This window comes from Pocillopora verrucosa, chromosome 12 (assembly GCF_036669915.1).
Source record: "Pocillopora verrucosa isolate sample1 chromosome 12, ASM3666991v2, whole genome shotgun sequence".
Classification (NCBI taxonomy): domain Eukaryota; kingdom Metazoa; phylum Cnidaria; class Anthozoa; order Scleractinia; family Pocilloporidae; genus Pocillopora; species Pocillopora verrucosa.
Window position 1 is genome coordinate 10,357,945 of NC_089323.1, and position 12,300 is coordinate 10,370,244.

Here is a 12,300-nt window from a genome sequence, read left to right on the forward strand (position 1 = left end):
TTCGACAAAAAACTAATGAACTAATAAAAACATTTTTAAAATCTCTAACGGTCGGAGCCTTTCAATTTATTTTTAAGGTCGCTGAATAAACGAAACAGGTTGCAGATTAACGACTCATCATTGTCGGTGAGATACCTACCTAACGAGATGTGTTACTGAAGTATAGAACGATTTCAATTTATTAGCACTATGTGCTGAACATGTATTTTTAATCATCATTTCACATCCGCCTTGGTTGTGATGAGGCGCCAAGATGATGCAAATGCTTTTATCATACGTTTTTTACTCCGCGGTCGGATTGCGTGCTACACGGAGCGGTGACTTTCCAAAGAGCTCTCGGGTCGTTGATTACGAACCAAAGGCTGATTAAGGGTGTATTGGCCTTTTTTAGGGTGCAGCTTTTAAGGAGCCTCTAAATGACTCCATTAGCCAGAAATCCCGCTTTTTTGATAGATCGATACTATCACACTTTCTCGTTTGTTTCTTATGAAGTACAAACAATATGAGAAAACTAACTCAGTTCGCAGCAAATTTTGATCGTAGTTTCTTTTGATGTGATGCCAGAATAGCAACACTACAGCTTCTAAGAAACACCCTTCACTTTAGGTTTATGTGCCTTAAACCTCCCTGTAAATGAAAATGGTGACCAAGTTTCTTGCATGAATTACTGGATTACAATCAGTGTTGAGTGCAAATCAATGTGGATGGTTTTCGGTGTAAGTGGCCAGCCATGTTAGTGGGATGGGATTATATTCAAATGATTTGTGACTTTGCGACAGCTTTACAAATTGAATTTGTACTGGTTGATCACTTCACAGCAAACCCTTTGACCTATAAACTTCTTTCAGTGCTATCATGTCTCGGTAACATTTATCATTGGCCAACCTAGTTACAACTGCAATAAAATTTGGATTTTTTCCCCTTGTATTGGAAATCAAGGAACAAGATCATTACTTGGTCACTCATCAACAGTGTTATCCATTATGCTAATGTAAAAGCAATCGTTTGTTGGACTGGAACACCATTCAATATATAATGCAAACTTTTGTTGGTAAAAAAGAGTGAAAGCAAATGCACTTGTGAAAATTCTCTCTTTGAACACTTCTTTTCGATAGTGGTTGCCTCGGCGCACCATTTAAAGGATGAGAAAATAATTTACAAGCTTTTCGACGGACAATTAACCTTAGTGTTTGGAAGTTAACTCAATTAGTTTGGGCGACTGAATACTCTGAACTTCTGAAGTCAAGACCTACGGGTGTTCAATTTCTTTCTAGCACTATTACCGATAGAATGAAATATACTTATTTTTAAAAACATAATTTTGTGCTACACTCGTTGAGAAGACAGTAGAAAGAGAACTGGATGACTGACTACTTGAAGCAAACTGAAGTGTTGCTGAGTTCGCTTCACTTTATTTAGCCCCAGTTTATAATTTTTAGAAAAAGAAAAATCTCATCCTCGGCATCTTGAAATCGACCGAAAAATGATGAGTAAAGTTTATATTTCATCGTCAGTCTGAATAAAACCGTTAGCGAAAGAGCACGAGACTCACCTTTCAAGATGTGATGGCTGATTGTGCCTTCAGTAAACTGTGCAGATGAGTTCCCACTAATAACAATTGGAAAGTTTCTCCAATTTATGTGAATTTACGATTGTGTTATCTGCTCTTATTGTTTGGAAGCGTAGATTTGATCCCATAATGACGAAAGCGCCTTTTAACTGTATTAACCCGCATTTGGGGTGAGTACCGGTTCGGTGATTTTCAAAGAAATCTCATTCTATTTAGTTGCCCACGAAACAAAAGGGTATTTGTTTACTTAAGTCAAAAGGCTATAAAGAAAACTTCTAGTCCCAAGTGAAATTGAAAATAACAGGACAACCCCCACTAGTATGTATTATTTAGTAGCTCGAAAAGATAGCAACAGGGATACTGTGAATTTATATGGTGTGTAAACAGTGATCATTGGAAAGGTTCGTTGTAAAGACAACCTCTCCGAGCCAACCATATATCTGAATGTGACCTCCAGTCACTTTGACCAAAATGAAACTGGAAAGGATGGCCTTGATTCCGTGCGATGGTTCGCTTAGGGCCTTTATGAGAAGAAAAGTGACTTTAACATCCCATTTCGACCAAATAAAACACAGCTTTATTCATCAAGGGATTATGTCATAAATTCATTCACTAACTTTTCGCTGACGTCGTGTTTCTGTATCGGGTACTGAATAATTATTTCGTTTTATCACATAAACTGCGGTGTTCAACAGGGATTTTCCGGCCTGAGAAAAGCCGTAACAACACACGTGAAAAAAATCGTATTTTCTTTCGTGTGTTGATATTGCCAATCAGCTGCTGACACGTCACTCGCCTTTGGCGCCACTCAGTCAGGTCACAAAAGAAAAACCGAAAATTACGTATTCAGTGGCTTTGGTGTTGGCATTTCTCGCGGCTGAAAATGAAAATCGACAACTGGAAGATTTACTGGCCGACTTTGCCCGTTTACCTGAAAGACTTAATCTGTCGGTAAGGACAAAGTCAATAAATGAATTTTTGTAAATTGAAAATTAGGACCATTGTTGTTTTTGTAATCATGATTCAAGAGCTTTTCCATCTTAAGAGTTAGCGCCAACTCACTCTACTATTGTTATTTGGGATTGTCGATTCATTTGTTTTTTCTTCATTAATGAAGTCGGCTTTTCTTCTCAGTAAAGGGCTATTGTGTTTATATGATAAACAAAATAATTCATGGTTGCTTGTAGATATGAAATTGTTCTTCTCGTGTTGAACTCGACATCTCACTCGTTCGCTGCGCTCATTCGTGAGCAGTCGAGTTCAACACTCGAAGAGAAATTCCATATCTACGCGTGCCCATGTATTATTCTCTATGCAACGAGTTAATTTAATAAAGAAGATGAGAGTGATCTTCGCAACAATGAACACTAATTAAGCAGAGGGCAGAACGAAGCCTGAAAAAAATTTTTGTAGGCTTTATTTTCACCACTACTTTGAGGCATAATCCGCAGTCCAAATATAAACATTCATATATTCGCAGTCGTTAAGTTGTTAATTGAGATGAAGACCACCACAGCAAGAAAAATAACTAACCATACATTTCCAATACACACTGTGCATCCGACAACCCCTTTGACTACCAAGGAAAATTATACCTTGGGCTTAGGGATCGGTTAAAACCAGTGCTGTTACAGCAATGGTCTTTGAAAGGCTCCGATGTGGTAGGAAAAAGAGCGAATACATCAAACATGTCATTCACTTTTTTTTTTATATGTTTCAAATATGCGTTGCAAAAACAGCACCGGATGCAGTTAGCAGGAATTACTTAGTTTTACGGTTTTTCCGTTATCCCTCCATAAATTTTACGCGCTAATGAAAAGAGATGATTTAATAACGTTACTGCCATGTAGAGTTACTTTGAAACTTTCTTTGATCGAGGTTTGCCCAATTTGTTTTCCTTCCAGGAAACTGACTTTTGAGGAGAGTTTATTTTCGATCAATTCGACAAAATCAATAAAATTGATCATGCATAATGAAAACCCTAATCGAGTTCATTGATTGCCGACCCAGGACTATAGTCAATTTTTGATTCTTAACGTCTGGGATCAGAGCCAATTTTAATGAATTAACAGAGAGGAGAAAATATGGAACAAACTCATCTTATTAAGAGCCAATCTTGCTCCTCCTGATCGACTGAAAAGCTGCTTTGAATCCTTACACCCTGTTAATACCAGTGAAGCAGGCAAGAATTCCAATCTGTCGCCAAACGACACTGTGTTCCTTTTAAATGCCAAAACGCTCCACATTTTAGTTTTTATAATTTTTTCAAATTTTTATAGTCCTTCCTATGAACATCTTAGTATTTAACAGAGATCAGACTGAAAATTCAAGCTTACGTTTGGCGAAGAATACCATTTTTTAACCAAAGAACGCCTTTTCATAGTTTATATAGTATATAAATATGGAGACCACTTTGATTCATTTGTGGCAGGCAAGCTTTTTTTTAAAATAATTGATGATTTGCACGATAAATTTAGGTATTCAAGCTTGAGAATATTACCAAAGCTGCCCTGTGGCGTTTTTTTCGCCTGCTTGTTTATCCGTGCGCTAAAAGTTGATCGAAAGTGGTATGGTTCGTTGAATACTTCTATGGTATTACTCAGCTTATCAACTTAGAGGGAACTTACACGATCTCATATTCTCTCAATTTTTTGGTTTCATTTTTAGTAGGAGCTTGCCCGCCCGCCTTCTTGATTATGTTCAATGTTTTGACTGAGTAACAATGATTTCATTCACCGTTGGCCAATTATGACAGGTAGCAGTAACGCTAATGGCTAATCGATTATCCGATTAAATTACTCTACCCAGAGCGGAGCCCAAATAATAGCTTAGCTTATGTAAAAACAAATAACTTTAAGGTAAAGCCATTTAGCCATCAAAAGGTGCCCAAACACTTGGCCAACTCGAACAGTTAATTTCAATATAACATCTGACAGTGTTTACTGACAAAGCAGATGACAGTATTACAGAATATTGTTACTAATGCACCATTACCATAGCAGGAAATTATACTGTTAGAGCACTCTCACTGGTTGGCTGAACAATTTTTTTTACACCTGCAGTTATATTCGGTGAGTCATAACCAAGTTAAGAGAATCGGCTTTTTCAAATGTCTACAGGTGTTGTAAAAAAAAAAAATAAAAAAAATAAAAAACAAAAAAAAAAAAAAAATCAACAATAAATCAAACAAAAAAACCGCATGCTTCTTAATGAAATCCAGAATTGCATTCCGCATCAGAAATACACAGTAATTACAGTAGTTGTTGTATGTTTGTATTCGGTAATAAAGGTAACTTTTGAACCACTCCGGCTTATGTACTGCGTCGACAAAGAGAAGCGATAGGTAACCAGGGTCTTTTTTTTGAGCAGTAAGGAGCTTTTAGGTCCATTAATGTAGCAACTAAATAACTATATGATTTTCTCAACATCCTGGATTACAATCGGGTGAAACATCAAGGGTGACGAAAAAATGGAAACCTGGTTTTGGATTGTTGGCTGGTTTCTTTCCATTCTGGCGATAACAGGGAATGGATTTATTATCTTCCTTGTTACTAGCAAACGAGCATCTTCGAACTAAAACCAACGCGTTTTGTCGTTTCACTCGCTCCTGCCAGATCTCTGGTGTAGGATAACAGGTGTTTCCTACATTGTTTTGCTGCAACAAGGTGGCAGGTTGCAACTCAGAAGATAACATGATGTACATTGTGTAGAAACTTTTTTTCGGGCCTTTGCGTCCGTGATGAACTTGTGTAGCTTTGTCCATGGATCGCTTCATTGCCGTTGTTCAACCTTTAAAATACGTGAGTCCGCATGACGCACGTCGCCGTCTCAGTCAAATGCGTTTCGCCTATCTTTGGTCACTTCCGTTTGTATCTCGAGCATTTTACCGCATTGCCACCCCTTTGTTTGCAAGTCCATTTGGCCTCAAGTTCTTAGTATCCTAACTCTCATCATCTTTGCATTCCTTCCAACTATCATATGTGTGTTTTGGTTTTCTAATCTATGTTACAAATTCTCTGTAAACATGATTCAAACAACCCCGCTTGTTAGCAAAACAGTTAAGTTTCAACCATAAGTTTTCTCGTAAGAAATGGAAAAGGCAGTTGTTATAATTGACGGGAGTAGTGGTCGACATATTTCTCCTGTGTTACAGTCTTTACATGCGCGTTCTTTTGTGTACTATTTTCAGTGGACGGTCAAACCGTGTAATGATGTTCACTATAAAATCCCTGTTTTAGTGCTAAACTCTGCCGTCAACCCATTAGCTTACTCTTTCTTTAGAGAGACGTAAAGAAGAGATTAAAGACGACTTTGTGTGCAAAATAAAACCTAACGGGACAAATTATCAAAATTCAAATGATAGGCACGTTGCGCCTGCATTCACGACCACTTACCATAGTACAATTATCGAAAACTTAGTAAACCTTAGAAGTAATTTGCTCTATCTCCTGAATTAAACACTGTAACTCAGGCCAAAAGAGTGCAAGAGAAACACTAGTAACGCTTCTTCCTCTAGTCAGTCCTCAAGTTAACCCAGGTTCCCGGCTCTATCATGCTTTATATCTTAATCCAGAGAGGAGAAAATTAGCACTTCGTTTTACAAGCTGCTTGTAGAATTCAGTCGTCGTGCTTATGGGCAAATGTAACGTGTATGTCCGGCGATATCAACCCCGAGTTAATTAAAGGTATTGAACTCTTCGGACTCAGCAGATAATAGGCTGACAAATAGTGTGGGGCTTTTTCGATATTCCGACTGTTTCCTGAGAAAATCTATTTCTAAGTTTGACGAAAGAAAATTTTTATGTTGTACCGTTCCGGAACGTTATGAGGGATTTTTGTCGCGATTTCGTAAAAGCCTCACACGATTTAATGTGTTAATATCTTCAGAACATTTTAGCCGATTTTCACTAACATCCAACAAATCTGTAACCCACTCAGTTCGTTTTAGGTGACTCGCCGTAAAAACAAACCCTCGAGTTTTTTCGGCTTCAAGAAATTCAGTTTTCGCACCGCATTTAAGCGCGTGTCAATGCGGTCTTGTCGATCTCGTGTTATATTTAGGAATTTTAGCCTTTGACCTAATTTTACCACCCTGCCAGTACCTAACTTGAACATTAGTAGCTTTAATTGGAAATCTACAAGCCAGAGTGGAAGTGTTTGCTGTATTTGATGACGACTTTAACACGTCTAGGGTTCGTGTTTTAGTCAATTGAATCTTTCAACAAAATATAACACTTCATGCTACGGATTAAAAGTTTTGAATATCATTACTAACAAAAACAGTAAACTTCGGGTACCTACAAAGAGTCTGTGACATTTCGGAAGCTTTCGGAATAATCTCACGACGTGAATACGAAAAGACCGCAGGATTTATTCGATTTCTCTTTGAAAAGAAACATTTCGATCTAACATGCAGCGGAATTGTTTTCCAGAATCAGGACTTATTTTCACTACTGCTTTGGTAGTATTCATAACTGCGAAGGTCGCTTCCATATTCATTTCTTTATCCGCAGTTCACATGTATGATTTTCATATCTTTATATTCATGAATTAATTTATTGTATTTTATTTAAGTTCAGGAATATAACTCCAATGCATTTTCAGATAATCCTTTTGAAAATAGCATTGCTAGTGTGAAAAATGTAGGGACTTCTAATTGGTTCTAGATTACCGCAAAGTGGACGAAAGGCTAGCAGTCATGAACTGCGGCAATTCCACCACCAAGGAACAGTACTAACGCAAGGCGTAAATAACAACAACTTTCCGAGAGGAGGCAATTTAAGGACAATTTATTATACTTATGAAATGTTAACTCTCAATCAGAAAACCACTGGGCCCTAACTTCTCATTTTCTATCATTTTTTTTTCCGTCTAATTCGACTATTTAGCGCGTGTTGTCTGGATTTCGTTCAGTAGGCGCGATAAAATCACTCTCACGAGGAATTGTTTAGCTTTAGTGCGACCAATGTAAACGATAAGACGGTGAGGACAATTTACGTCGTACTACGGCCCCTGGGACAACAGTGTCCTCAACATTGGAAAATGCTCTGATATAATGGTATGAAATGAAAGATTGGGGCCTGAGCTCGCTAGTTTTACGATAGATATGTGTGCGTGTGCGATCGCGTTCAGTCAGAAAGTAGAAAGGAAGTCTCGGTCGCCAATGAGATAAAATGTTTTTCGCCTCATGGGAGCATCTGCAGCAATCAACACCACGTTTCAAGGAAAATAACAGAGTCATTTCCTTTCACTGTGAATATCTTTTCAGGCCTGCGAAAACGTGGTTCGTTATCACTATCCATAACACATAGGACTTCTCTCTTGAGAAAATAAGAGGAAGGAAAATGGGAACGAAGAGGTAAATTCTGAGTACCGAATCTGAAGATAAGTACTTGCAACAAATCCTCTGGTGTACTGTTCTTTGCTATTAACTTGTACTGTATCGTCTGCCAAGATCTCCGTTCTCCTCTACTGTGATATTTTCTAGCTCTACTCACTTGTCATTTCCTTTTCCCAGTCTTCGCTTGTCGTTGTGTCGTCTAACTCCTCAGACGTATTAGCTTCGCCGTCCTTCGCTTCGAGTTCGGTAAGCAAAGCTGTAGCTTCGGCGAGTGTGTCGGCAGCGCTCGAAGTTCGTTGGAATGTTCGGCTGGACGAGTACTCATTGGAGGTCGTGGTGTGTGGGGCCCAGTAATGCTCGTTCATTTTCGTTTGAGCCATTGCAGCAACGGCCCACTGCCAGCGTACGAATTTTGAAGTAAGTATCTTTAGCTTGCGGACATTTATTTGCCAACTGAACCAGGAATTTAATGCACTGGTATGCCCGGCGACTGTCAGTCGTGTTACTTGTCTTGATAACCGCTGGAAAACAAATACGCATAGCTCATCCTTAGGACCAAACGTAAAACAGAAAGATCGTCGGCTATAGTTGTTCTTCGTTACCATAAATGGTCACCGGAAAATGGGGGCGTAGCCATACTACTAACCTCAAACGTGCAATCAATAGCATGTGTTTTAAAGAACAATGGCTGAAAAACGTTACAGGTGAAGTGTAGGAGCCTACTGCTCCCTTATGGTGAGAAGTTATCACTGCTAAGCATATGGGATGCTAGTCCATCGTACCCCTACCCCGCCATTTTCTCAAGTTCGCTGAAAGTTTGCCGCCGCCTCTTTATTTTCTTCCGGGTGGGGGTAAGGCACTATGTACTAGGTCACCAAGCCTCTCGTGATATAGACGAAAATTGAAGGAAGCAGAGCACATATTTAACAAAACTTCTCCACCATCCTACGGAAAGTTTTCGCTAAAAAACTCACCTAAGACGCCATCTCCTTGTTCATCGGCCACACATTTTAGTCGCAACAACTGTAAAGGATCCTCGACCATCTGTTGAAAGTAACGCGATTTAGAAAACTTACAAGAAAAAAGAATACCGTAAGTTTCAAGTAAATCAGGTTTTTGTTTACCAGTATCACCATTACCGAATTTCTGCATCCTTCATGCATTGATTGATCGCTAATTGCTCAAGGCTCTTGCTTTAATGGTCATACAAAGTTACTTAAGATCAAACTCACGTACGGAGACCGTCGTCAGTATTCTAAGGTACCCGTGTCAGAACTTATGGCTAAGTCAGGAGAGCAAATGAAAATAATCAATCGCCTACTTTCCAACGTAATGTAACATGTTTTGTGTTTTTGAGTTGTTTTTTTCTGCTGTGCCATTCTACTTAGCTTCTGAGTCTGAATTTCTAACGAGGTGCTACAAGGGACTGTGTGCATTCTACACACATCAGAGTCTTGTTTACCAGTAAATCAAGTAGGGCACCAAACCAATTCCTCATGTCATTGGCGGAAACAGTAGCAAGGAGGGCCTGTGAAATAAACGCATATCAGTGTGCTGTGCAAAATATAGTATTCATTCAGTTCTTTTCCGAACTGCTTTCCCTCATTTGGTTCAACAATGAAACCAGCGTTCAGCGGACAAGGGTAGGGCTCAATTAGTGTCCCCTTAATCAGTATGTCAAGTCTGGATATATTTAAAAAACTGTAACACAATGTTAAATTGTTAAACCCACAAGAGTAGGGTAAGTCCTAAGAAAACCTTTCGGATCTTGCCGTTTTCGCGTCGATATAGTAACACAAGGTGTTAATACAGCAATACAGGATGTCTGCTCGACATGGATCCCCGGCAAATTGTTAAATTAAATTTGACTGCTTGCAAGTTGTTGTGTAAGACTAGGTCAATCGCACAATTGATCAATCAATCAAACAGTTTAGTCAGTCAGTCGGTCCGTTGGTTAGTCTGTGACTCTGTGTGTCTGTCCGTCCATACGTTCGTTAATGTGAGTAAATTTCGAAATTAGTAAAACGGGCATGGACAACAAGAAAAATTGATGCATGCAAATAAAACAAAGCAGAGAGACAATACCATGGACGTACCCTGATATGCTGGCAATACTTTGATACTAAATTGTTCGTTGCACCAACTGCAGTGAATGAACATATTGATAATCTGTTTGTGATGTGCCCATGACGTCACAAATGGCTGTAGACACCTGATACATAAATGAAAACAACCAGCAGCTCACAATACTACTACCGTATGATGAAAAGTATGACATCTTAAAAAACAGGGCCAGTTACAATTGCAAACAGGGGCTTTTGCTAAAGGAAGGTAAAAAAAAAAGGGGGGTTACTTAGTAAGCTTATCCCAGTTATGCGCTCATGTGCGAAAACCTCACCAGTTTCTCTACAAATAGTGAAGAAATTATAAATAAAATAATAACTACTTAATATGAATTCAAAAGAAAATATCAGAAAAAAAAGGAAAGAAGGAAGGTAAAAGAAAAAGAAGTGGAAAACTATGACTACCAATAGAACGAACCTTTCCATGCTATCGAATACAACAGACAGTTAAAATAGAAAGAGTAGTTGCTCTTTTGCAATGCATAGAAACTGGTTATCTTCACATTAAATAAGAAATACAGTAATATCATTTATTAAAGAAAAGAAACTATTGAATCTGACCAAATACAAAGAAACAAAACACTTCTGTTGTTTGTGCATCACTTTTTTTTCGTTACTAACCTCTTTGATGTAAAGTTGCTGTTCATCCCCCGAAGATGGCATCTTCCATTTGAGGAGGCATGGGAATAAGCGATTCAGCACGAACAGTTTCAAGGAACATGGGTCGCAAAGACCTGGGTTCTTATAATCAAAACAGGTCATCATAAGATTTGTTTCGTTTAAAAGGATAGACTGCCATCCATTCAAGGGGCAAAACTACAACGATATTTCAACTTTGCATAAACGATGGAGGTGTGCTCTTACCGACGGTAAGTTGTGACGAAACATCACAACGAGCAAACTAGAGTGGCCAGGACACTGTACAGATGAGTAAACTCCTGAGCTTGAATTGAGCTCCACCTCCGGTTAGATCCCTAGTTACGGGTAAAAAAGGTAATTATGCGTATATGAAAAAGATAAAACAAACAATTGAATAGATGAATACGTGAATAAACGAATAAATGTAAAAATACATCAGTAAAGATATATAATATATATATATATATATAAAGAAGGCAAAAGTAATAAAATTTGTACTCATTAGTCTTACACAGGTAATATTAAGACAAGCGACAACAACACAAGATCACAGAGCGTTACTTCGCCTCGGCCAGACAAAAGAACCAGTCAAGATTGTGAATAAGAAGAATAATGATACCTGAACTAAGGTAACGAGATTTTAATCTCGCTGCGAAGATCACTCCACCATTTAAAAATGGTCGAGTAACTTTCGCAGTGAAGTGAAAATACAAATCTGAATTACGTTGGAGAAAGTCGTCCACGGGACTCAGACATGTGACCTCTATGTCCCTCAAACAAACTAAGGTGCGGAGCCACTGACGTTCGAAATAAGTCAATTGTGAGCTCACGTGATATACTACCATTTACAACCAATTAGATTACTAGTGCGTCACAAACTGCAGTCGACATAAAGCCATCGTCTCCCCTAACTACGATGTCAAACATAACTCACAAAAATACTCACATTTTCAGCATTGGGTCCGACCAAGAAATGCAGAAACTTTGAAAAGGCTGCTTGGGCTATAAGATGTTCACAAGTCTTTCGATTCTGTAAGGAGAATGGAAATAAGGACTGAGAGTAGTATGTTTTTTTCCTTCCTCTTTTGATTTTTCTTCCGTCCTATTGACTGTTGACTCTAAACGTTGTAACTTATAAGAACATAATAAGGGAGTTCTACCGGGAAGTAACAATGTGAAAGATAACTAAACAATGTGGGTGAGAAGGGTTCATATTGACAGACTAACCATTAAGTGCAATGGAAAAATGTATTCAGCGCTTATCTTAGGGAAACACTCTTTTACATTTATAAGCTTATGACAAACAATTAAAATGACTATTTTATAATTGGCCACGAGGGTAAAATTGCTTGAACTTAATTGGTTGCGAAAAGTTGTTCTCTGCCCGCCAACAACGTTAGAAAAAAGAGTCACGTAGGACGATAGTGCAATCATTTCATCAAAACATCAGGGGAAGCTGCACAAATGGGAGAAACACACAACCATAGTTCAATGATTTAGAGGAGAGGATAGTAATTTTTCAATCTGCTTGCGTCAGAACTTGAAAGCGTTCCAGCATAAAATCAGTTCAATGGCTTTCCAAGATCTCTTCCAGGATACTCCTCAAGATTTTTCATGACCGACGATGA

General features: G+C 38.5%; 1 pseudogene; it reads right to left on the bottom strand.

Annotated features, from left to right (window-relative positions):
• Positions 1 to 7,558: 7,558 nt before the first annotated feature.
• Positions 7,559 to 11,702, bottom strand: LOC136277286 (ubiquitin carboxyl-terminal hydrolase 24-like; annotated as a pseudogene).
• Between the last annotated feature and the right edge of the window lie 598 nt (positions 11,703 to 12,300).